At 33.0% G+C, this 24,359-nt stretch overlaps 1 pseudogene across 1 annotated transcript; it reads right to left on the minus strand.

Moving 5' to 3' along the window:
- Nucleotides 1-5,168: 5,168 nt before the first annotated feature.
- Nucleotides 5,169-8,972, minus strand: LOC104597193 (transcription factor AS1 pseudogene; annotated as a pseudogene). The gene is made up of 2 exons (XR_016082039.1): nucleotides 8,725-8,972; nucleotides 5,169-6,625 (listed from the first exon to the last, which is right to left on the minus strand). The product of XR_016082039.1 is annotated as a transcription factor AS1 pseudogene (transcript).
- Nucleotides 8,973-24,359: the final 15,387 nt, after the last annotated feature.

The following is a 24,359-nucleotide window of genomic DNA, read 5'->3' on the forward strand; positions in this document are numbered from 1 at the left end:
GGTGGCGAGCTACCTGGTGACGAGCTCCCTGGTGGAGAGCTACTTGGTGACAAGCTCCCTGGTGGTGAGCTACTTGGTGACGAGCTCCCTGGTGGAGAACTACCTGGTGACGAGCTCCCTGATGGTGAACTACCTTGGTGGACTCGTCATTTGACCTGCTCCTAGGCGGCCTGTAACTCAGGGGATGGTGGAGCTCCCTGGTGTAGTGCAACCCGACTGCCCTTTGCATGAGGTGATTTCCTCTCCTTTGTAGGCGGCGGGAGCTGAGGGACCTGCGAGAACTGAATTAAAGGACCCGAGGGTATTTTCCCGGCGAGGACTCTTCGATGCCTAAGTTAGCATTCTGATTGTAGGGAGCTTGGAGGGAAATGAGAGAGCTAGAGAGCAAGGATTACCTCCATTTTTTTATTCTCTCCCTCCATTTTCTCATTCTCTCCCCCTTGTCTTTGGGGGTCAGAGTCCTTATATAGTGGTGTCCTATCAAATCAAGCGTAACAGCCTCTGTCAAGTCACGCGTAACCGCCTTTGTCTCTCTGCCGCAGCCGTTACTCTCAGAGCTGAGGTGGCGGGTGCAGGCGGCTGCTACGGAGTACGGCTCTGCCAGTCAAGGGACAGCTCTCAGGATTGGCAGACACGGCGCCGCCTAGCGAGAGACGTGGGCGCAGGTCTCCAAATCTATCAGGTACAGTTGTCAGGCAGGAGATCTTCCTACGATATGCCGAGCTGCCCCTAAGTGCTGAGCTGCCCCTAAGTGGCGAGCTCTTCGTAAGACACCAGGCTGCTTGCGGAGTGGCCAGCTGCCTGTGGCGAGCTGCCTATGCTGAGCTACCTGTAAGGTGCCGAGCTGCCTATGCCGAGCTACCCGAGCTGTACCGAGCTGCCTATGCCGAGCTACCCGAGCTGTACCGAGCTGCCTATGCCGAGCTGCCCGAGTTGTATCGAGTTGCCTATGCCGAGCTGCCCGAGCTGTACCGAACTGCCTATGCCGAGCTGCCCGAGCTGCCCAGTCGTCAAGAGGCTGCACTTGGTTTGCATGAGGTGCCAGGTATCACAATTTCACTGGAGGGCCAAATCCACCCTCATCAGAAACCTAACTTACCTGATCACTAGAATACAATAGGCTCCTTATAAATAATATGTTATAATAAATCCCAACAAAAAATGGAGGAACCAATTGGTTCCATGGTTTATAATTATTATTCTTAGTCTCTATTAACTAGTAACTAGTAAATCTTTAAGAAGATTTCTGTCTATTATTAGATATATTATTAGAATGTAATTTTTGTAGTTGAGATAGGATAGGTAATTTCCTTCAAAATAAAAAAGATAGGATAGGTAATATAATAGCAAAGCTTTTTACTTTTTTTACTAATTCATTCATTGCATCTGCAGAATAGGACAATTCTGGTGTTCATATTAGCTAGTTTTGCCCTAACAATTCAAACTAATCAACTTCTGGTAATTAATATAAAACTTGCATGCACAGTGTGGGCCAAACTATTCATCAACCACTCAAACAGGGAAAGTGAGATATTTAAAGTGAAAAGAATGCAAGAAGGGCATCACATTTATCTGAACTCATGATTATTATTTTCCTTTGATCACTTATATCATCGATTTTTCAGATTAAATCTTGAATGCTGGTTTATTCTGTAAATATTTCTCAATGCTTAGAAGTATATATATCTTGTTGCATTGTTTTTCTGTGTATTCATTTTACAATAATAGTTTTTAGACTCCAGCACCTTCTGGGGCATCATTAATTGATGGATATACAACTTGGGTCCACCTTGATCTCCTAGAATTCATAGCTAGGTTATATTTAAAACAGCTCATATGTTTTGTAGTATTACTACCATCAGAAGTTGTACTACATGTTTCGGTCATGGAGAACCGTCAAACTGTTCCTTAGTACTGGAAAAGTTCGAAAATATGAACCTAAAAAGAAGCAGACCATGAACAACAGTCCTGACATTATGGTGAGTTGATGACAAGTCAATTGGCCCTTTTTAATATATAATTGCATGTATGCATTTACAAAGGTTTTGTGTATATATAACGTCCTTTGCAGAGATCAGGTTGTAGTCAGATTAATGGGTCAACAATGCGCAGAGCCCATAAGAAAAGGAATCTCTCCAGTGAAAGTGTTGCAGAAAATACTATAGGTAGTGTTCTACCAGGAGGCTATGGTGATGAAGAGAGCCTCATTATCGTAGAAGAAGCTGCATCAGTTATAAAAGCACTCAATTACCTCAGCCACTGCGATAGGGAAGAATCAAGTTCTAAAGGTATATATCTTTCATTAATTCTAACAACTCTGCATTTCATACGTACTATGGCAATTGGTTTGTTTGTTTAGCATGGGTTTTGCTAATGCCATCAACCAGTCAAATTCAACTCGGCTTTAGGTTGGGAATTTCCATATAATTAATTTGGATTTAATTCAGAATAAAAAAAAGTAAAAAAAATAAAGAAAAATTGATTAACCCATCCATTAGGTGTTGTCTTGTTATTTTAATACTACTTAATCCAAATAAATGCATTTTTAAGGATAGAATCTAATCAATTTATTCGTTACATAATTGGAAAATAAAGCTAACAAAACTAAATTCTATTATTATATAAAAATTCCTGTTTTGATCAGCATTTTCTTGTTTACTTTAGAGAATTAATTTTAAACATGTCTCAAGGGATGTAACTATATAATTTTTCATGGTCTGCTATATATAAATACATGCAAATATACATAACCATGTTTTCCGGTCAAAACCTTTTTTTTTTTTTTGCCATACCAAAACTTGCTAGTTACAACGGGTTAGAAGGTAGAAAAGGGTTCCATTCCCCTCTCTCTCCTTCCTCCTCCTCATCATGATAGGGATTTACCTTGTTTTCACTTAGCAGATCTCAAAAACAAAATTGGGAAAGGTTCAAGTGAAGAAGCTAGCAAAAGTATTCATCATGAAGGAAGTGCAATTGCTTCCCCTTCCCCTCCGAGCTAATGAGTAAAGGGGTGACGGTGAGGCATTTGATGGTATGTGGTAATCTGGTGGTGCATATATAAGAAGAGACCTGTATTAATTCTTGTTCCTCACTTGCTCATTTCGTTGCCAAATTAGAGGAAACCAATCCTCTCTTGCGTTGAATATAATGTGGTACTGTGGCATCATTTATATTTTCTTCTGTTGATCAGCTTCCTAGTGATCATTTCTGTGTATGTATATAGACATCTCTATGTGCGCTTCGCCAAAGTAACATAATTTTTGTAGTGGGGATTGACAATCATGTGTTTTTTATTTGCGCATGGGAGTACAAATGTGCAAGGTGTAAACTCTGATTTGGTTTTGCTTCAGATTTGACTTTTCTCTCATTTGTTTGTAATAAACAAAAATAAGAAGTAAAATGATGTACTACCCACCTAATACGAAAATTATGGGCTGGGTCGGTTTGGGCCAGCCCAAAGCTGCACACCTAAATTTAGTAATTTATTATGACTGAAATTTGAATGCGACTAGGAACGAAATGATTTCATTCTATTTCACAATAAATAGGATGGGACCTTTTCAATTTGCAAAACGTAGTTTAGTTATATCTCTTCACCGTTAATGGGTGGCTAAAGCTTAACTTGTTTTTCAGCTACACGAACACAACCTAAACAGAAAATGACTAACATTTCAAGAAAAAGTTTCGGTTGTTTTCCTGTTCTCAGTGGAAGAGAAAATCAATTATTTTCTGCTATCTAGGAACCAAAGACGGAGACGTTTCATTAGGGATATTTTAATTTAAAAGGGATATCCGTCCCGGAGGGCCCAAAGCCATGAGAAAGTGTTTCTGTATAAGTGCAATGGCTTTAAGCCTATACCACACTTACTAGACAAAACTAGTAAATGAAGACCTAGAGGAATTGAATCCCATCCATTTCTGTAACTGCAATGGCTTAAAGCCCAGACACCCATTGACACAACTAGTAAATGATGGCCTAGAGGAATTTGGATCCCATCCAATTCTGAGTTTCTGACCGCAATACCGATGGCAAAGGTCTTATTGAACATATCCAAATTGCAGTTTTATCAGGGGCATTTGGAGAAAAAGAAATAGGACCTTTGAAGATAAGTTTAAAAGTTATCCAAGGCTTGTAGCAAAATATTTGTGCTTCTTAATCGGACTGGTCCGAAGCAATTCAACACTCCTATGAATTTTAAGGTTCAGTTTGTTTGCAGACTGCAGTGCAAATTTCATAATGACTTTTATAAATTCTGGTTTACTTTTGCTTCAGATTTGACTCTCTTATTTGTTTGAGAGAAACAAAATAAGAAATAAAATTATTTGATTCCCACCTCATATGAAAGAGATAGAGGTAAGAAGAGCATTGTTGTTTGATAGTGAGGTAAGAGGCAAGATGATGTAACCCCGACCTTAAATGAAAGAGAATAATTGATGTAGGAAGGTGATAAATTTTGCATGCACTCCTAGTGAGTGCAATTTTTTATCAGGTAGGACTGTAGGAGTGCAACACACATACAAAACTGAACCAAATGCAAATTTTACATTTGATTCAGATTTGCATTGCAAAAAGAGCTTACGAGAATGGATTCTGGTATACATTAGAGATTGTTTCATCAGGAGATATTTAATTTGGGATTTTGCTGTCTTAATTCCAATTAGCATCATCATTTTACTGTAATGTTTAATATGCCTTAGTGAAACCACTTTGCCTGCCTTGTAATCTGTTATTTAGAGGGTGTTCTCCAGTGAATTGTTTTGTCCCCAAAACAAATCAAAACACTTGGTATATATATATATTGGATTCTAAGACTTAGTCATAAAATGTGCCCTTGAATTTCTGGTTTGAAAAACATGTTTTCATCTTTTTTAAATCATACAATATCTAAACTCCAAAATTTGTTTGTTTAAAAACATGAATTGTTTTCTGAAACAAACCGATTTGATTTTGCTTCTCAAAACAAAAACATGGTTAAAGAACATGTTCTTGTTTTTTGCTGAAGTGGCAATTTAAAAAAAAAATGAAAACAAAAAATTTAACGTCGTAAAATACCCCCTTAATGATTTGTTTCTTGACCATTATAAAAAAAAAAAAAATCTGAATTAAGAAATGGAAGCACGAAATTATTATGTGATAAAACAAGAGCAACTGAACCACCGCAACTAAATCATGTTCATGATCAGACTGAAACATTTAATAAAACGGGACAAGCCACTGCTGCACAATCATCTCATGAGATCAGTAACGGGTCACAGAGACATCATAACATAATTACATAGGCAAATGCGTTATAATGCAAATTCCAAGCGCTCCCCCCTTGAAGCAACAAACCCATAACAGCTGAGGCAAGAATGCACACAAGATAAACCAGTGATCCAACATAAAGAGCAAGTTGGGAAAATAAGTATAGAAATGAAATAAAAGCCCAAGGGATGCAAGTAACAGACAGACCCGTCATTGTCTCTCCAGTCATAGACGATAGCCATAGTCCTACTCAACGGCCATTAGGTTCAGTAGCCCTGGGCCAACAGGTGATCTGCTCAAGAAATTTGGTGAGCCTCATGTGTTTTGCAGCCCATTGTTCAACCAACTTCTGCTCCTTCGCTTCAGCATCCCTCCTCAGGCTTGCCAACTGTTCTCTGTATTCTACTTCTATTTTCTCCAGAGTTGCTTTCTCTTCTTCCCTAAGAGCCCTAACTTTGGATTCTATCTCTTCCATTTTTTCCCTCCTCCGACATGCTTTTTCAGACTCCATCTGCAGCTCCACCCTTTTAAGCCTCCAGGACGCTTCCTTCTTATGTGCTGCCCAAGCACGGTGCCCCTCCTCCAACTCCCTACAGCATTCTGCAAGCTCAGAGATCAGCAGATTGTCACCACCTGTAGGAACTGCTCCATGTTGCTGCAAATTTCCCAAGACAAGGGGAGTGCTATCCCCTCCTCTTTCAGGTTGCAGCCATGGGATGGCAGGAGCAGGTGTAACAGTTGAGGGTGACAGAGTTAGGGTAACAGAAGGGGAAGGTGGCCTCACTGTAGATGTTGCATTGGAACTGGAAAGCCATGGAGGAAGCAAGGTTGGTGGAGGTGCAGACTGATCAGAGTGAAGGAAACCTCCATTGGAGGTGGCCATGAGAAATGATGCAGAAGTACGTTCTTTTACCAGCTTCTCTGCGAAAGTCTCAAGAATGTGATCGTACTTTCCTTCCTCAATAGGGTCAAAGGCCTTGGCTCTATCCTTTTGCTCCCTCTGCTGTTTCTCCTTGAACACTTCCCACCACTTGCCCAGCCTCTTGGCAGTACGACCAGGAATCTCAGCAGCAATCTTCTTCCACTTGTTGCCGTGCTTGGCCTGAAGACAAATGACAAGACGCTGCTCCTCCTCAGTGAGAGATCCCTTCTTGATACCTGGCTTGAGGTAATTTTTCCACCTTTCTAAGCAAGATTTTGCATCCCTATTAAGGGGTGTGTTCATGCGCTCGGAAACAAGATTCCATTCCCGTGGACCATACTGCTTGACATATGCACGTAACAGAGCATCCTCTTCAGCCCTCCAACGTTGCCTCTCCTTCATTTCCAGGAGCAAACATCACTGTGCATAGCATTGGACTCGGATTCTTCATAATGTATCTAAAAGCATGAGGCAAAGTGAGTTAGGCTCAACTTGAGGTTAAAAAAGGGAACATACTGTTGCAGAGCCATCTGAAACAGCAGAGTTTTTTTTTTGGGTCAATCTGAAACAGCAGAATATCTATTCACCAAAAAAAAAAAAAAAGAAACAGCAGAATATCCCATGAATGAAGTTAGCCAGATGAACATTCTGGTTGATGGTTGTATATGTTGCAAAGGAAAAGATTACAGGAGTTCAGCATGGAGTTAATAACAAAGTTTCCATAAAACTTATTTTACAGCCCCTGTCATGGTCAGGGGTTGTTGAAAGAAGACAGCACAAGTAACTAAACGGTTTATACACCAGCATCACAATTTCAGCCACATCCTAACTTCTTAGAGAATTACTGAATATAGAGACATCACATCATCATAAAGTACTGAATAATTAAATAAAGTAACTTGCCATCTACTTTCCTTCAGACACATCTGATCAAATTAATGTACTAACCACTGATCCAGAACAACAGATAAGGAGCAATTTCAGTTGCATTAGTGCAAAAGAGGATCAATATCAAAGGACAAAGTTCACTTTCAAACATAATGAATTATTGTTAAGAACCAAGCTATTTTACTGAGTTAGCTATTGATGCATTAACCATCTAGTTTGGGAATGAATTATTCCCAAACTACTAAAATGATGAAGATCGAAGCTATTTTACCCAATAAGAACCAACTATGACTTTAAATTAAAAAGTAAAACTAATTGAAGTAAAATCAAACAGAATGAATTATTGTTAAGATCCCACTACATAGGTTAAACAATTCACTGAAAATGGATAAATGAAGTGAAAGGAAATTAAACCTAGTACTCATAATACCATAATTTTGGCCTATTTTCTATTAGCTAAATCACCTAGTTGTACAAAAATTTTCAAAGAAAAGAAGAATGTCATTTGATTTCCCAACCTAACAGAATTTGACACACATTTTCCAGTCATTTAAGAATATAATGAACAAATATCATGTCAACAGTACATTTCTTAGATATTCATTGCAGACAATGGATGCTGATATACATCTCAGAAACTTGTTATCAAACCAATGTGCAACATAAACCAACAAAAGCTTAGCACAATTAACCACGTTTTACAGTATTTTGCTCCCGACACAACCATCCTGGACATTGGGCTCCTCATGGTTTCTCACATTCAAAAAAATAAATGAAAAAAGAAAAGAAAAAAAAAAATCATATAGAACCGAAAGTCTTGAAACTTAAGATGATCAACAGACATATTCAAGCTGTAATTTGCAAAATTAGAAGTTTTATCAACCTTGCCGCATATAGTTGAGACAAGGCTTAGATGAAGAAGAGAAGTTTTAACAGAATGCTACATCTTTAAGAACAAATGAACATTTGAGGCGTTCAAGGCTTTTATAATGCCAAAAATCAAAGAACCAAGCTTGGCGAATATTCAGAATGACTGAGATATTCTAAAACATTTTGATGGAAATAGAAGAAACTGCTGTAAGTAAAGCATGGTGCTATTAGGAAGCAAATGTTATGTAAGAAAATAGTACATTCTTGAAAAATTGCTTTATATACTTGGGATTTAGATTGGAGAAACCTACATTATCTTCTTCTTTGGTAATATTTACTTGTAGAAGCGAAGTATAGAGTTTTAAGCCAATGGAGACAAAGGAGAAAAGTAAACGGCTTATATACTTATATGAACAAAGGTAACTATTTAAAAGCTGAAAACAATCCAATTCCACCAAGACAAACAAATCTCCACATAGAAATTTAGAAAGTGAACAGCAAATACGAAAAAATACATATATAAAAAAACAAATGCTAGTGAATAACTAATGGCTACTCATATGCAAGTGACACGACAAATTAGAAAGAAAAAATCGAAATAAAAGGGGTCCCGAAAACACAGATTCAAGCAACATAAAACCCCAAATTACTTCAAAAAAAGGATGCTCGGAATCTTCTTCCAGAAAGCTAAAACACATTAACACAATAAAAATCAATTAACATCCTTCCCAAGTCCAATCATTAAAGAGAAGGAACCAAAACTAATAAGAAACAAAGAATGAAGGAACCGCTTACGTACATGTTTCTAACTATGCAAAGCTAAGCTTCTTCTTCGGCGCATCTCCAACCAAAGTTTTACCAAAAAAGAAGAAAGAAAGAAAGAAAATTACAATAGAAACTCAAACCCAAACTCTAGCAGGTTGAAAACCTATAAGAAAAAACTCGAAGTGGTGGTGGAATGAAGGCGCAGTGAGAGTGTGAGAGAGATTAAAGGGAAATTCAGTTTTAGAGGGAGAAGACAGTGGCGGAAAAGGAGGGCACGCGAATGGGAAGAAAATAAAGTCGGTCGTATTTTAACGTCCGTTTGTGACGTCGCTAAGGGAATGTGCTATCGTAAGCCCAGTGGTGCCACTGCCACGAGAGAGAGAGAGAGAGGGGGGGGTCTGAAATCTGAATACTGATGGGGCGTACGCTCGATTTCAGCGCTTAAAACCAGTTTTTTTTAGTATCGTCTTTCGCGGTTCCACCCCCTTCATCGCCAGAGTTTTGCGGGCGCAATAATCCAAATTTTATAATACTTTTAAGAGTCATTTATCAGAACACCACTACTTTTATAAATTTATTTAAATCTATTTTATAATTTTTATTTTACACTAATCTATTTACTTAATCGATTTTGAAAATAATAATATGATTATCAAAACTGAATGGAAAATGTTCAAGGGCATGGGCTCATGAATGTTTATTTCAAAATTACACCTAATACTTCTTTCTATAAAAAACAAATTGACCAAATAGAACCAAATAAAGCATTTGCTCATGTCTTATTATGGGCAAAAATAGTATTTTCATTTTTATTTTGTTTTGATTAAACTTATTCAAATGGACATTAAGATCAAAACTGTTATTTTTTACTATCATTTAGTAGAAAGTTGATTAAGTAAATTGATTACAAATTATAGGGGGTGTTTTAATAAAATGTAAACTATAAAGTAGGTTTTAATAAATCCATAAAACTATAGGAGGTGTTTTAGTAAATGACCCTAATTTTAACCGGGTTTGGTTTAAAAGAAATGATAGGAAAAGAAGCAGAAATAAGAAACTTATACAAACAGATTTTTCTATCTTTCCCTTTTTTTCCCTATCTTTTATTTCAAACCAAACAATCTATGATGCCGAAAGGCTTTGAAATGTTATTTGCAACAAAATGGAATTTATGCTGCTTTTGGTTGTAGTGCAATTTTTATTTGCACTAATACAAATGCTTGGGAGTGCAAACGAAAAGAATGCAAATTTTGGTTTAATTTTGTTTGGATTTTAACTTATTCTAATTCAAGTCATATTTTACTTTATTTTTACCGCATCAAACAAGTAAAATTTAAAACAAAAATAAATCAGAAGTGGTTTGCTCCCATATTAATTTAAATAGAATTCAAAAAACTCTAAAAAAGTTGAGAGTGGTTAACTTCACTTTTAATTCAGAGGCTTCAAGCTTAGCCACTTGCCAAACCATTCTTTCAAAAGTGAGGGTAATTAAATAAAAACAATTAAATAACCGTTTCTCATCTTTATAAAAATAAGACTTAATTTAATCTCTTAAGTTAAATAATAAAATATGGGTGTTAAACAAAAATAATAAACAGACATGAGTTAAAAAAACATATTAAAATACTAGCCTATATTTAGTGGAGGGATCATGCCTAGTTTCAAATGAAAAGAGTGAAAGCAAGAGGATGGTCGTTTTGTTTGGAAGGTAGAGCAGTAAAATAATGTGGTAACTAATTCATATAAGAAGAAATTAAGATTGAGAGGAGATACAAATTTCACATGAGCTTTTGGGATTCAAAATTGTAAAGTAAATGCGAAAATAAATATATGTAAAACTGAACAAGATGCAAAATTTGTACCAAGTTTTGCAATGCAAACAAAGAAAACCTAATGTCAAGGGCCCAGCCTTGGCAGGTGGCAGCCCCACTACGGTTCCTTGCCTTGCCCAAGATCGACCTTGTTTGCTATTGCTAGTTTTTTTTTTTTCTCGGTAAATACTAGCCAAGCACTCAAAGCTTCAAAGGCATGACATCAATACACTAAATCATGAAACGTCCATTTCTACACGTACCTTAGTCCTTAGCCATGGCAAGTCAAACATAGGAGCCCGGATCTGTTTCTCACAAAGCGGTCTCACACTGATTTTATAGAAAATTTAGATTAATTGCTTTAACTGTTTACAGGTTGTCAAACCAATGATGAGGTTGTACATCAGTATTGAATTCTAGGCCCCATGTATTTAATATTAGTGAACCTTATCATTAGTTTTACAGCCTGCTGAACAGTTAATGCGTTTCAGCTAAACCTTGCTCCCTCATCTGTTCTGGATGTATACATCGATAACATTTTTAGTACTTATATCCATTATTCATGGGGAGATATTCCCAATATATGATTGTGAGGTCGGGTGAGACCACTCCGTGAGGAATAGATCCCAATTCTAAATATATGTATTTCCCACAGACTTCACAGCATGTTATGGTCGCATATCGGGAACATCTACTGCACTTGTATCTATTATTCATGGGAAGATATTGAGAATATAAGATGGGATATGACTGTGAGATCGGTGTAAGGCACACTCTGTGCGGAGCAGATCCCAATTCCAAACATACGTCCTTAAAGCCATGAACCATGCAGCAAAACTGACTTGATATCAAACATGGACCTAGCTTTGGCTACATCGTGCACCCCACTTGCCCCAGTAAGCAGCTTATCCCTTGTCTTAACCAAGATCGACCTTGTTAGCATTTTTGGAGGACATACAACTGTACACTATGGCTCCCACTAGCCAAGCACACAAGTTACCATGTCCACACGCTTATAAGGCTGGCCACAAAACGCACAAGCTAGTGAAAGGAGCACTCAGGGTCCGGAATCAGAATCGGAATCGTCCATTTGGATTACAACTGTTTAGTTGGGGGTGGAATCAAAATTTCATTCCCGTTCTTGGTGGAATGGTAATATATATGGCAATCTTCAATATGAGGGAATGGTCTCCCTCCTCTAGGAATGATAATCTATTTCAGCCAATTCTGATTCCGATTTTGATTTCAGACTGAACTAAACAGGTGAAGGGAGATCATTCAATTCCAACTATGAACCAAATAGACCTTTAGTTTGTTTACCAACAATACAAAGTACAATGGAGAAACATTCAACGAAAAGTTATATCACAAATGAGGGGGATATTAGGGGTGCTCATGGTTTGGTTAATCGAACCTGGGCCTAAATTTGAAACCAAACCAGTATGACCGGTTTTTGGAAAACCGATAACCGAAACCAAATCAAAGCCAATCAGTTAACCAGTTGACCGATTTGGTTAATTGTTGGTTTTTCAGTTTTTTATATTTACAATATATATTATAAAAAATATATAAATATATAGTAAAAAACTAGGAACAAATATAAAATATTAAATCTTTAATAATAAATAATATATTATATATTATATATTATAAATATATATTTATATATATTATTAATTTATATATATAATATATACAAAAATATAAAATATACAGAAATATATATAATATATATAAATTTTTGGTTCAATTTCGGTCAATTTTTCAGTTCAGTTTGATTTTTCAATTTTTCTTACTCACCTCTAGCAAATATATCTGTTATTTTTAATTGAAATTTTGCAAATTGAAACAAATTTACCAAATTTGATTAAGGGTGCAAATGGGTAAGCAATTGCCTTACTTCTATCTTTTCTGTATACTTGTGTGTAAGGGCGCAAGCTATTCAGAGCCCATCCCCTTAACCTCTTAATCCGATGGCAGCTGGACCATTATTAGCTGGTGATTTATATAGTCAACCAAATGAAAGAATTATTTGACGGGACAAAAAGAGTGAAATATAGTCCATTAGTCCACCCAATCGAGTAGGCTCTTCGTACCATGTTGTTGTATTCATGTTGCAAGTCGAAGAAACTTACATAATTATATATTATTGTATGAAATCCAAGACAATTTGATTAAAATGTTTGAAACACATTGTATGAAATCCAAGACAAATTGATTAAAATGTTTGAAACACAACATGGATGCCAAAGATCTTCTACCACCAACAAAATGAGTCCAATATTGTCCTAGCAGGCGACTGAAACCGTACATTGGGAATATCTTTTTTGTTATTTATGTTCTTATGGGACCTATTAATTAGATTTGTTCATGGGTTAGGCTGAGTCGGGCTCGGACCGGGCTTTTATTCTTCATTAATGGAAATATGTTAGGCCCGAGCCCGGCCCTAATAAAAAGCCCGAAGTCCAAGCTCGAGCCCGACCTAATAAAAAAAATTAGATTTTTTCCCTATTCAATAATCAATATAAAGTAGAATTTATTTATATTAAAAAAGAATATAAATTCAAAATTTATTTACATTAAAATAAGAATATAAAGAAGGGAAAAAGGATGTGGAGAAGAAGGGTTCGGCTGGAAAAATAAGGGAAAGAGGTGAAAAAAAGAGGAGTATTCGACTAGGGTTTTTAGGTTTAATTATAGATCGGGTCGGGCCGGGCCGGGCTATTTTGGAAAATCCCGAGCCCGACTTGAATTTATTGTGGGTCGGGCTTTTTGGCCCGAGGTTAAGCCCGCGGGCCCATATACCTGTTCAAGCCCGTCCAAGGGCTAGGCCAAGTCGGGCCGGCCCGTCAGGCCACCCAGCCCATGAACAGGTCTACTATTAATGTGTGGTTGTAATGTCCTACAGACGAGACCGGATCTGCTCCTCATAACTGGCGCCTCACAAGCATATCCTACCATGCATTAGGAATATCTCGTGTACTTATTAATGATTATTCACGGGAGATGTTTTCAATGCACGGTGGATGTGTATGTGAGGTGCCCATTTGTGAGGAACAGATCTTGTCTCCCTGTAAACCCATATAGTTGGGATAAAACTTAAATGGTGATGATAATGATAATAACAAGATACATGGAAGCCAATACCAGATCTGCTCTTCACACCTGACGCCTCACAAAGACATCCTACCATGCATTAGAAACATCTTTCGCATTCATTAATTATTATTCACAGAAGATGTTCCCAATGCATGGTGGATATGCATAGGAAGCACCCATTTGTGAGGAGAAGATCCCGTCTCATGGAAGCCAAGGCAATTTATGTGAGTTCAACTTGAGACAACAAACAATAAATATATTTCAATGAACTAGACAAATTGAATTGGATCCGATTATTTTGTGTGCATAAAAGGTCAGAGGCCCCAAGGTAAATGCTCAAGTAAGTCAGGAGAGTAAATTGGTCGACTAGGCTAAACTAATTGAGATGAACTGATCGTAATCGAGTAAAAGAAGTAGAGAGCAAAAGAGCTAGTGGGACATGTGTTGGCCCATGCCCTTAAATACATGTTGGGGAGTGTAGCGCTCCTTGCGAGTGGGATACATGTCAGGTTTCAAATACCAACGTTCGAATTGTTAGAGGTGTGAGCCACATGCTGCGAGACGAGGAGCTCGAGGGGTATTGGTGCCAACCTTGGAGGAGGCTAAACTCCATTGGTGTCTGCCACATGTCCTTGTCTTATCTGATCAGACTTGTGATGTTTGCTTATACTGACGCGTGGGTTGAATGGTTCTGGTGCATCACCATAGCGTTTACATCTGCGCCCCACAAGCGGCATCCCATAACGTCCTATAATACATTCTTTCAGTGTATTGAAAACATCTAATAATAATATCAGAATCGATGTCAAGAGATGTTATTAGAACGATGATATGTTGTGGGACGTTGTAGAGCGCAAATATGAACTCGTCACCATAACCACGTTCGTCCAAACCAGAGAGATATATTGGTCCTCAGCTTGGCCATCCTTTTAATTGGTCCACTCGAGCCCGATTTTCACCCGCATCACCATGTAAGAAGGATATATGTTTTTCAACCACTGTTGAGGCTGCATTAATTGCCCACCAATCTAAACAATCAAAATGTGGCCTAGGTTGCATTTGCTATTACTTATTTTAACGATTTATCTCCTTTTTATAATTAAAAATTTTGGGTTCATAAAGGTATTTTAACAGCAATCAGGAGAAAAGATCTTAAAATAAGAAGTGCCAAATGCAACCTTAATTTGGATGCATGGGGAGCGTGTGGGGTATAATCCCGGATGGTTCGAGTTTCGTCATATAAGAAAATGGGATGATCCTATCAATTCAATCCGAGTACCCAATGTTGGATAAGATAAAGGGTCATTTATTAAAACATCCTCTATATTTTCATGAATTTAGTAAAACCCACCCTATAGTTTGTGTTTTGTTAAAATATTTTCTATAATTTGTAATCAATTTACTTAATCTACCTTCTATCATATGAAAGTGGAAAGTGACATTTTTAACCCTAACATTCATTTAAATAAATTTATTCAAAAGAAACTACAAAATAAAAATGCCATTTTGCCCTTAGTAAAACATGGAAAATCACTTTATTTTTCTCTATTTGGCCAATTTTGTTTTCTATACGAACATGTATTAAGAGTACTTTTGGAATAAACAATCATGGGTCTATGCCTTTGAACATTTTCCACTTAGTTTGTGTGATCAGGTTACTGTTTTCAAATGATAAAGCAAATAGTTCTTAAGGCTATGTTTGGAAAAGATGCAAATATGTAGAGTGTAAAACGGTTCATATAAATTGCAAGGTTGGGTTAGTTTTGCATGGACAAATTTACTTCTTACTAAACAAACTTTTAGTTGTAATAGATGCAAAAACGAATTCCAATAAAGCATATGCTTTTTTTATCAAAAGCCCACTTGAATGCAAATTTACTTTTTTTTATTGATGTACTTTTACATCTTATTATCAATGTAAATATGCAACTATAGGATTGATTTTGGTATAAATTTATCAAAAGCCCACTCCCTTTGTTTCTCCTGCTCCCTTTGTCTCTCTCACTCCCTCTACCTCTCGATATCCCTCCCACTCTCTCACTATGATAGTCATCTCTCAATCTCCCGCTCCCTGTCTCTCCCACTCTCTCAGTTTTGGTCTACAACCAAATCTCTCTCTCTCTCTAGATATCTATCGTTCTCCCTCAATCTTTCTCTCTCCCTTGTTTTTTTATTTTTTCATAAAAACTTATATGGTATTAATCCGACCATGTAAGTTAGTCAAGGGACCAACAACTTGTACAATCAAGTTATAAATTTCTATTAAGTTGGTGTAAATTTCATAGCCAAGAGTTTCTTATGATTTTTTATCAAATTGAAGTGAGGAATTTAGAATCATACCAAGTTGGTTTTATGTTCTTTAATATGGTCTAGTTAATACAATATAAATGTGTAAGAAGAATAAAAAAGAACAAAAAAAAGGGAGTGGGAAAGAAACTGAGAGAACGATAGAAATTGAGGGAGAAGGAGAGAGAACGATAGCTTGACAAAGAGGGAGAGAATGAGAGAAATTGACTAAGAGAATGTAAAACTAGAGTTTAGAAAACCAGATCGGATCAGCTAGTCGAACCAGTTGAACCATGACTTGGGGCCCTGGCTAGTTCGATCACACCCCAATAACTGGACTTGCTCAAAACATGCTAAAAATCGACTAATCGGTCGGTTTACCGGAAGACCGGTGAGCCGGTCCTGGTTTCACGAAACCGTCTGGGCCTATACATAAGTGAATTTTTAAAAAATGTTATTAACAAGATTTGAACCTAAGACCTTTTAGTTTCACAAATTACTTAATTGTCATTAACTCACCTCTTTCTTTATGCTTATTAATGACTACTTATTGTACATATTACATAATTATACACATATTTTAAAGAAAATATAAGTTTACGGCTTGAACCCTAGACATTTGTTTTAAAAACTAAGAAACTTACCATCCATCTATCATATTTAAGTATATTAAAAGTTATAAAATATATTATATATAGTATATATGTATATGCCACATCATCATGGTTTGATCCTGTTTAAACCTTTGACCCATAAACCTCTTCCCTCTCTGGTTCTATGCACGGTCTGGTTTTCTGAATATTATGTAAAACTCTTTTTTCAAATCATACAATCATTGAACAGAAAGAGAGAACTATGAGAATGAGAGAGTAGATGGAAAATAGAAAGGCAAAGGGAATGGGATAGAAAATAAAAACCTTTTTTTTTTATTTTTAAATAATCCGTATTATATTCAATATAAATTAAGAATCCCATATCGACAAAAGTCCTATAAGCCTCCAATATAAAACCGACTATCAAACTTATTGATTTTTAAACCAATCTGCAACGTTTTTAATTGTTGAGCGAAGGGAGTATTCTAATACATGTCGAATTACAACTATCCGTCGAATCGCTGCCGACGATTACAATTAACATGTAATGGTTGCAAAGAAAGAATGTCAACGACGGTGGGCTAGGAGGGTGAGCCATCATGGCCAATTGATGCGATAAAAAGGGAATACCGAGTACGATTCATCAATGGTGATTGGTGCCTTACCCCAGATCGTGAGTTGTGAGTACCTGTGCGTGCTTAGCGGAGGGGCCACGGATCTTCTTCATCCAAGTCTAACCATCATTAGCAGAAGGATTCTCGAGGTAAAAGCGCCACGTGGCAATATGTCAAAGTCTCGAGGGACTGTAGTCCGCGTTCCGCGGCGTAAGAAGACGAGTCGATGTGGACTCGACCTCTGCTCCTCGATTCAGATGTCAGCGACACGTTACGTCGTTTTCTCCCTTCCCCTTCACCTCCAGCAGCTCTACCTGGCTCTGGAGGTCCCCATTCTCATTCACGTCCTTCTCCCCCTACTCTTCTCTGATCAATTTTGTCTTGTATTTTCACACGACATTGTCCTCGCTGCTTGACCAACCTCGCCATTTGTCATTTGATTTGCCGTATGTAAATCGGGAACCATTTTAACGCGCGACTTACAATCAGGATTAATGGAGGATGGTCACAACTCCCTAGTTGAGACGTCACAGCCTCACTGATCACCAATAATAATGGGTCCCCGCCCTTTATCAAACCAAACTGTGGTTAGACATAGTCATATATAGTCCCGTTCTACAGCACCCAACGCATTTGATTTTGACACACAGAGGGAGGAGGGTATTTTGAGTATACTTTGACATGTATAAAACTTACTGTGTTCGAGTCGAGTCGAGGGATAATATTCTATTCTCTTCACTGGAGTTCTTCAGTCTTCAGTTATAAAGTAAAGGTTGCGGGTGGGAGTCGACTGTCGAGATAGATGTTATATATACACTTTTTATGTTGTAATTGCATCATTAGGATCCAGCCTGGTGAAATTGGATGCTTGGCTCCAGTTACTGCATCACTGACGATGCTGCACACTGCACAGACCACTAGGCTTCTACAGTGGAATGAGAGTTTCTTCTATGATTTCGCATCTCAAGACACTAGATTCCAATCTTATTTGCAGAAAGATACCCATAGCGCTGAAGCTCTAGATGTTAGCCAGTAATCTCTATTTGCTTTTGTTGGAGACTTGTTGTACAAAAGAAAAAGAAAAAGAAAAAAAAGGCTGCAATACAGAGAATGAGAGAATAATATTGGGATAGAGGGAGGCTTCGAGTTTCGACCTCACCTATACATGATCCCATCCACTCGAGCTCCACCCATCCTTTCTTTTCATTTTTTTTTCTTTTCTTTCATTCAGGTTCGTTCAGTTGTGGCGGTGTAGGGTCGTCATTCGGCAGTCGTCTCCAACTTGGTATATAACTATACTAGCGGGATCAGTGCATTGCATGCACGAGATTTATTAAAAAAAGCTAAACGATAAAATACATATTTTTAACTTTTTAAATAATTATTAATTATATTTTTAATCATTTTTTATAATACACAAATAGCAATAATTTATTTTAGTTAAGTTTGTTCATCGAACTGATGAAACTAACTAACCCGACCAATTCAATCTGAGTTGCTCAGTTTCTAATATTTTCAGTTGAAATTGAATTAGTTTTGTTATACCCATATGAAAATTGACAAAAATCAAATGACCTAATCACAAATATATATTAATATTTTTATATGCTAAATATAATTTTTTAATACGGGAAAGTGGGGAAATTCCCATATTTCTTAGTCTGAAATATTTTATATTATAAATTTATTTTTTTATAATATTAATGTAATTTTTAAAATTTAAAATTAAGTTTTCAATTTCACCTTTTAAACAATTGAGCAAACCAAAAATCAATCCAAACTAATACAATTTGATTTAATTGGTTTTCACTAATGGTCAGTAGATTACGGGTAACCAACTCCCCAACCTGACCATGTCAATTTGGTTGGTCAAATAGCCAACAACCGAACTAAACCAAGCCGTGATCAACACTACTAATTTCATCTAAATTAATATTCTAATCTCTAATAAATAAAAATAGTTTAATATCCAAAAATTATTAAAAATTTAAAGTAAAAATACACAATTATTGAAAATATATTTATAATGAAAATAAAATAAAGAACTAATAAAATAAATAATTACAATAATCACAAAAATACAAAGAATACTAAAAAATATATATTAATCCAGTCAATAAATATTGTAATCTCAAATAATAGTTTAATCTCTAATAAACATCAATGAACAAAATACAACAAAAACACAATAAATACAATACATATAATAAATTAAATTTTAAAAGTTAAATAATAGTAGTTTAATATCCAATAATTATCAAAAATTTTCTGTTAAATAACAAAACAAATATAGAGTTATACATAATTATTGAAAATATATTTATAATAAAAAACTATAAGTAATTTCTGAAAATACAATAAATTATTAATTTTAGTATATTAAATATATGATAAATATAGATTAAGATTTTAAAATCATTATTAATGAATGTTATTTTTCAAGAATTATTAATTGATGTAAGTGAAATTGGTTATTTAAAATTTTATTTAGTTATTCAAATAATATATTTGTTTAAATTCTATAATTTAAATTATTTATTGAATTTAATAATCTATAAAAGTATAATTATTCTATTATTACATAATTTCATTATTAATTTTGTAAAAATATTAAATTATTATTAATTTGAATATTATGTTATGATTTTTTATTTTAACACTTTTCATTTTATTACATAATTTCGTTATTTAAAATATTTAGTTATTTAAATATTTAAGTAATATATAAAATATTTAAATACACATTATTTGAATTTAAGATATTTAGTTATTGAAATATTTAAATAATTAAATATTTTTCTATATAATTATTTAGCTATTTTTAGTATTTTATTATTTAATATATTTAGTTATTGAAATATTAAAATAATATTTTATTTTTTAATGTTAAATTTATATTATTTGAATAATATTTAGTATGAATAATCTGGAAAATCATAATTTATATTGTTAGTACATAATTTTGTGAAGAATTTTGTACAAATATAAAACTATTAATAATATGAATATTATTAAATCTAGTGTAATTTTTTTTTTGTGTATCTAATAAATATTTTAAAGTTTGTACTAATACTACATAATTGCATTATTAATTTTGTATAAATATTAAATTATTATTATTTTGAATATTATTATGAAATTTTTTTTATTCCATAATTTCGTTATTTTAACTATTTAAAATATAGTTATGTTAAATATTTTGTTATTTAAAATATTTAGTTATTTAAATAATATATAAAATTTTAAAAATACTGATTATTTGAATTTAAGATATTTAGGTATTGAAATGATATTTTATTTTTTAATGTTAAATTTCTATTATTTGAATAACATTTAATTTGAATAATCTAAAAAATCATACTTTATATTGTTAGTACATAATTTCGTTATGAATTTTGTAGAAATATAAAACTATTAATAATTGAATATTATTAGATCTATTATAATTATTTTTTGTGTTTTTAATGATTATTTTAAAGTTTATTAGAGATAATTTGAGAGGAATTTTATAATTTATACTTTCTTTGGATAGATATAGATTAAAAGTGAAAAAGATGATAAATAGGAATTAGAGATAATTTGGAGAGAAATGATCTAGTGAATTAGAGATAAGTTAGGAGATAAATAGGAATTGGAGATGATTTAGAAGAAAGTGGGGGATTGTTGGAAATGCATGGGTAAGAGAGAGAGATTTTAGATGATTTTTTTATGAGGAATGAGAGCATCTCATTGGTTTCTTTTAAAAAAATGGCATGGAATAAAAAATAAAAATTTTCAAAAAAAGAAGAAAATTTCTTCACTGCCTTGTTTTAATATATACTAGCAAGGATCGCACGGGATTTATTAAACAAAAGATAAATAGTAGAAAGGGTCATTTTACTAAAATACCCTTATAGTTTCATGGATTTACTAAAATCTACCCTATAGTTAGTATTTTACTAAAAACCACTTATAATTTGCAATAGATTTAATCAATCTTCCATTAGGTGATAGTGAAAAATGACAGTGTTGAATCTAATGTTCATTTAAATAAATTTAATCAAAAGAAAATAGAAATGAAAATACCATTCTTGTCCTTAATAAGACATGGGCAACCACTCTATTGGCTATATTTTGCCAATTTTGTTTTCTGTATAAAAAGTGATAAGGGTATTTTTGGAACAAAAAATACGCACCTAATGGCAAAACAAATACTCCTTAATGAAAGGTTGATTAAGTAAATAAGTTGTAAAATATATGGGATGTTTTAGTAAAATGAAAACTATAAGGTAGGTTTAAGTAAATATGTAAAACTATAAGATGTGTTTCAGTTTGGTTTAAGTAAATATATGCGATGTTTCAGTTAGGTTTATTCATCAAATTTATGAAGTTGACCAACCCAATCAACTTGACTCGAGTTTGTTAGTTTTCTAGTATTTTATGTCGGTTTTTAAATCGCTCATAAGCATCATATTTCATTCAATCAAGAAATTGATACGAAAAAAGGCCGATGAGGCCAACCAGAAAACCCAGGAACAATTTCTCAAGAGAACAAAATAAGACAATGGATGAAGGAGGATCAAAAGATCTTCTGCAAACGAGAAAACGGTGAGGTCAAATCACCAACAGAAGAAAAACAAACACATCTCCAATCCGTCATAGACTGCGAACAAAGCTGATAGAGGGGAAATCCAAAAGACTGCCATCATCAGGAACTCACTATGAGTAGCATCAATTAGAGAACCGAGAACGGGACTCACCGTGAACAGCAACTGTTGGAGATCCGTGAACTGACAGAGGAGGAAAAAATTTGTTTTTTAATATTGTACTATAATTTTTAAAATTAAAATTAAATTTTAAGTTTAAATCCTTTGTGGGTCGGTTTTCACAAAAGGTCAGTCGATTTCAGTTGACTAACTCCCCAACCTGACCAGGTCAATTTGGTTGGCCAAATAACCTACGACCGAACTGAACCAACTCATGAACACTCATAATTTTAGCTAAATTAATAGACTTATCTCCAATAAATAACAATAGTTTAATCTCCAATAAGGCAATAATTATTGAAAATTATACCGAAAATACAAAATTATTGAAAATATATTGATAATGAAAAATACAATAATTGCAAAAATACAATAAGTACTAAAAAATATTAACTTAATCAATAAATATTATAATCTCAAATAATAGTTTAATCTCTCATAAATAGTAGTTTAATCTCCAATAATTATTGAAAGTTTTATGTTAAATACAAAAACAAATAAAATTATACATAATCATTGAAAATACATTTATCACAAAAAACAATAAATAATTACCAAAACACAATAAATATTAATTTTAGTATATATAATTTTAAAATAAATGCATGTTAAGAGTTTAAAATTATTATTAATAAATATTAATTTTTTTAAATTTATTTTCTCAAATTATTACTTGATATAAGTGAAATATGTTATTTACAATATTATGTAAAAATATTAAATTATTATTAATTTAAAATATTATGTTATAATTATTTTTCTACTTTTCAGAAATTTTTTAACTTTATTACATAATTTCTTTATTTTAAATATTTAAAATCGAGCCATGTTAAATATTTAGTTATTTAATATATTAATAAATTATTGAATTTAATTATCCATAAAATCATAATTTATACCATTATTAATTTTGTAATATATTAAATTATTATTAAATTAAATATTATGTTATAATTATTTTTATACTTTAAAGAAATTTTTTAAATTTTTTACATAATTCCAATATTTAAACTATTTAAAATATAGTTATGTTAGATAGTTAAATATTTTAACTATTACATATTATTAAATATTTAAAAAACGTTTAAAATTAATAATCCAGAAAAACATAATTTAAATTGTTAGTACATAATTTTTTGATATATTTTATAAAAATATAAAATTATTTTTTATCTTTTTTATAAATATTTTAAAGTTGTTATATAATTTTGTTAAAATATTTAAATAATTATTAATTTTTTTAATCCGAACTTTCTTTAGATAGATATAGATAAAAAGTAGGGGAGAGGATAAATAGGAATTAGAGAAAATTTAGGAGAAAGTGGGGGAGGTAGTTTAGGAGAAACTATAGGAGAAGAGATTATTTAGGTTCTCGGAAAGTGCATCTCATTGGTTGTTTAATTTGAATTTAAGATATTTAGTTATTGAAATATTTAGACAATTAAATATTTTCTATGTAATTATTGCTATTTTTAGTATTATATTATTTAAGATACTTATTTATTGAAATATTGAAAAAATATTTTATTTTTTTATTTTAAATTTCTATTATTTGAATAACATTTATTTTGAATAATCTGAAAATCATAATTTATATTGTTAGTGCATAATTTCGTGATGAATTTTGTAAAAATATAAAACTATTAATAATATGAATATTATTAAATCTACTATAATTATTTTTGTGTTTTTAATAATTATTTTAAAGTTTATATAATTTTGTAAAAATATTAAATTATTATTAATTTGAATATTATGTTTTGATTTTTTATTTTATTGCATGATTTCGTTATTTTAACTATTTAAAATATAGTTATGTTAAATATTTTGTTATTTAAAATATTTAGTTATTTAAATAATGTATAAAAATACTCATTATTTGAATTTAAGATATTTTGTTATTGAAATATTTAAATAATTAAATATTTTGTTATGTAATTATTTAGCTATTTTGTATTTTATTATTTAATAATATTCATATTATTTTTAAATAATTAAATATTTTGTTATGTAGTTATTTAAATAATTGAAATATTTTTAATGTTAAATTTCTATTATTTGAATAATAAGGAAAATCATAGTTTATATTGTTAGTACATAATTTCGTAATGAATTTTGGAGAAATATAAAACTATTAATAATATGAATATTATTAAATTTACTATAATTATTTTTTTGTGTTTTTAATAAATATTTTAAAGTTATTATATAATTTGTTAAAATATTTAAATAATGTTTAATTTTTCAATTTAAACTTTCTTTAGATAGAAATGGATAAAAAGTGGCAAAGATGATAAATAAGAATTAGAGATAATTTTGAGAGAAATTCTCTGGTAAATTAGAGATATATTAGGAGATAAATAGGAATTGGAGATGATTTAGGAGAAAGTGGGGGAGGTAGTTTATGATCATTTTTAGGAGAAGTGATTGTTGGGGAAGGAGAGCATTGGTTCTTTAAAATGACATGGAATAAAAAAATAAAAAATTCAAAAAAAGGAGAAAATTTCTTGACCGCTTTGTT

The sequence above is a fragment of the Nelumbo nucifera genome, chromosome 2 (genome assembly GCF_055504915.1).
Source record: "Nelumbo nucifera cultivar China Antique chromosome 2, China Antique-T2T, whole genome shotgun sequence".
Classification (NCBI taxonomy): Eukaryota; Viridiplantae; Streptophyta; class Magnoliopsida; order Proteales; family Nelumbonaceae; genus Nelumbo; species Nelumbo nucifera.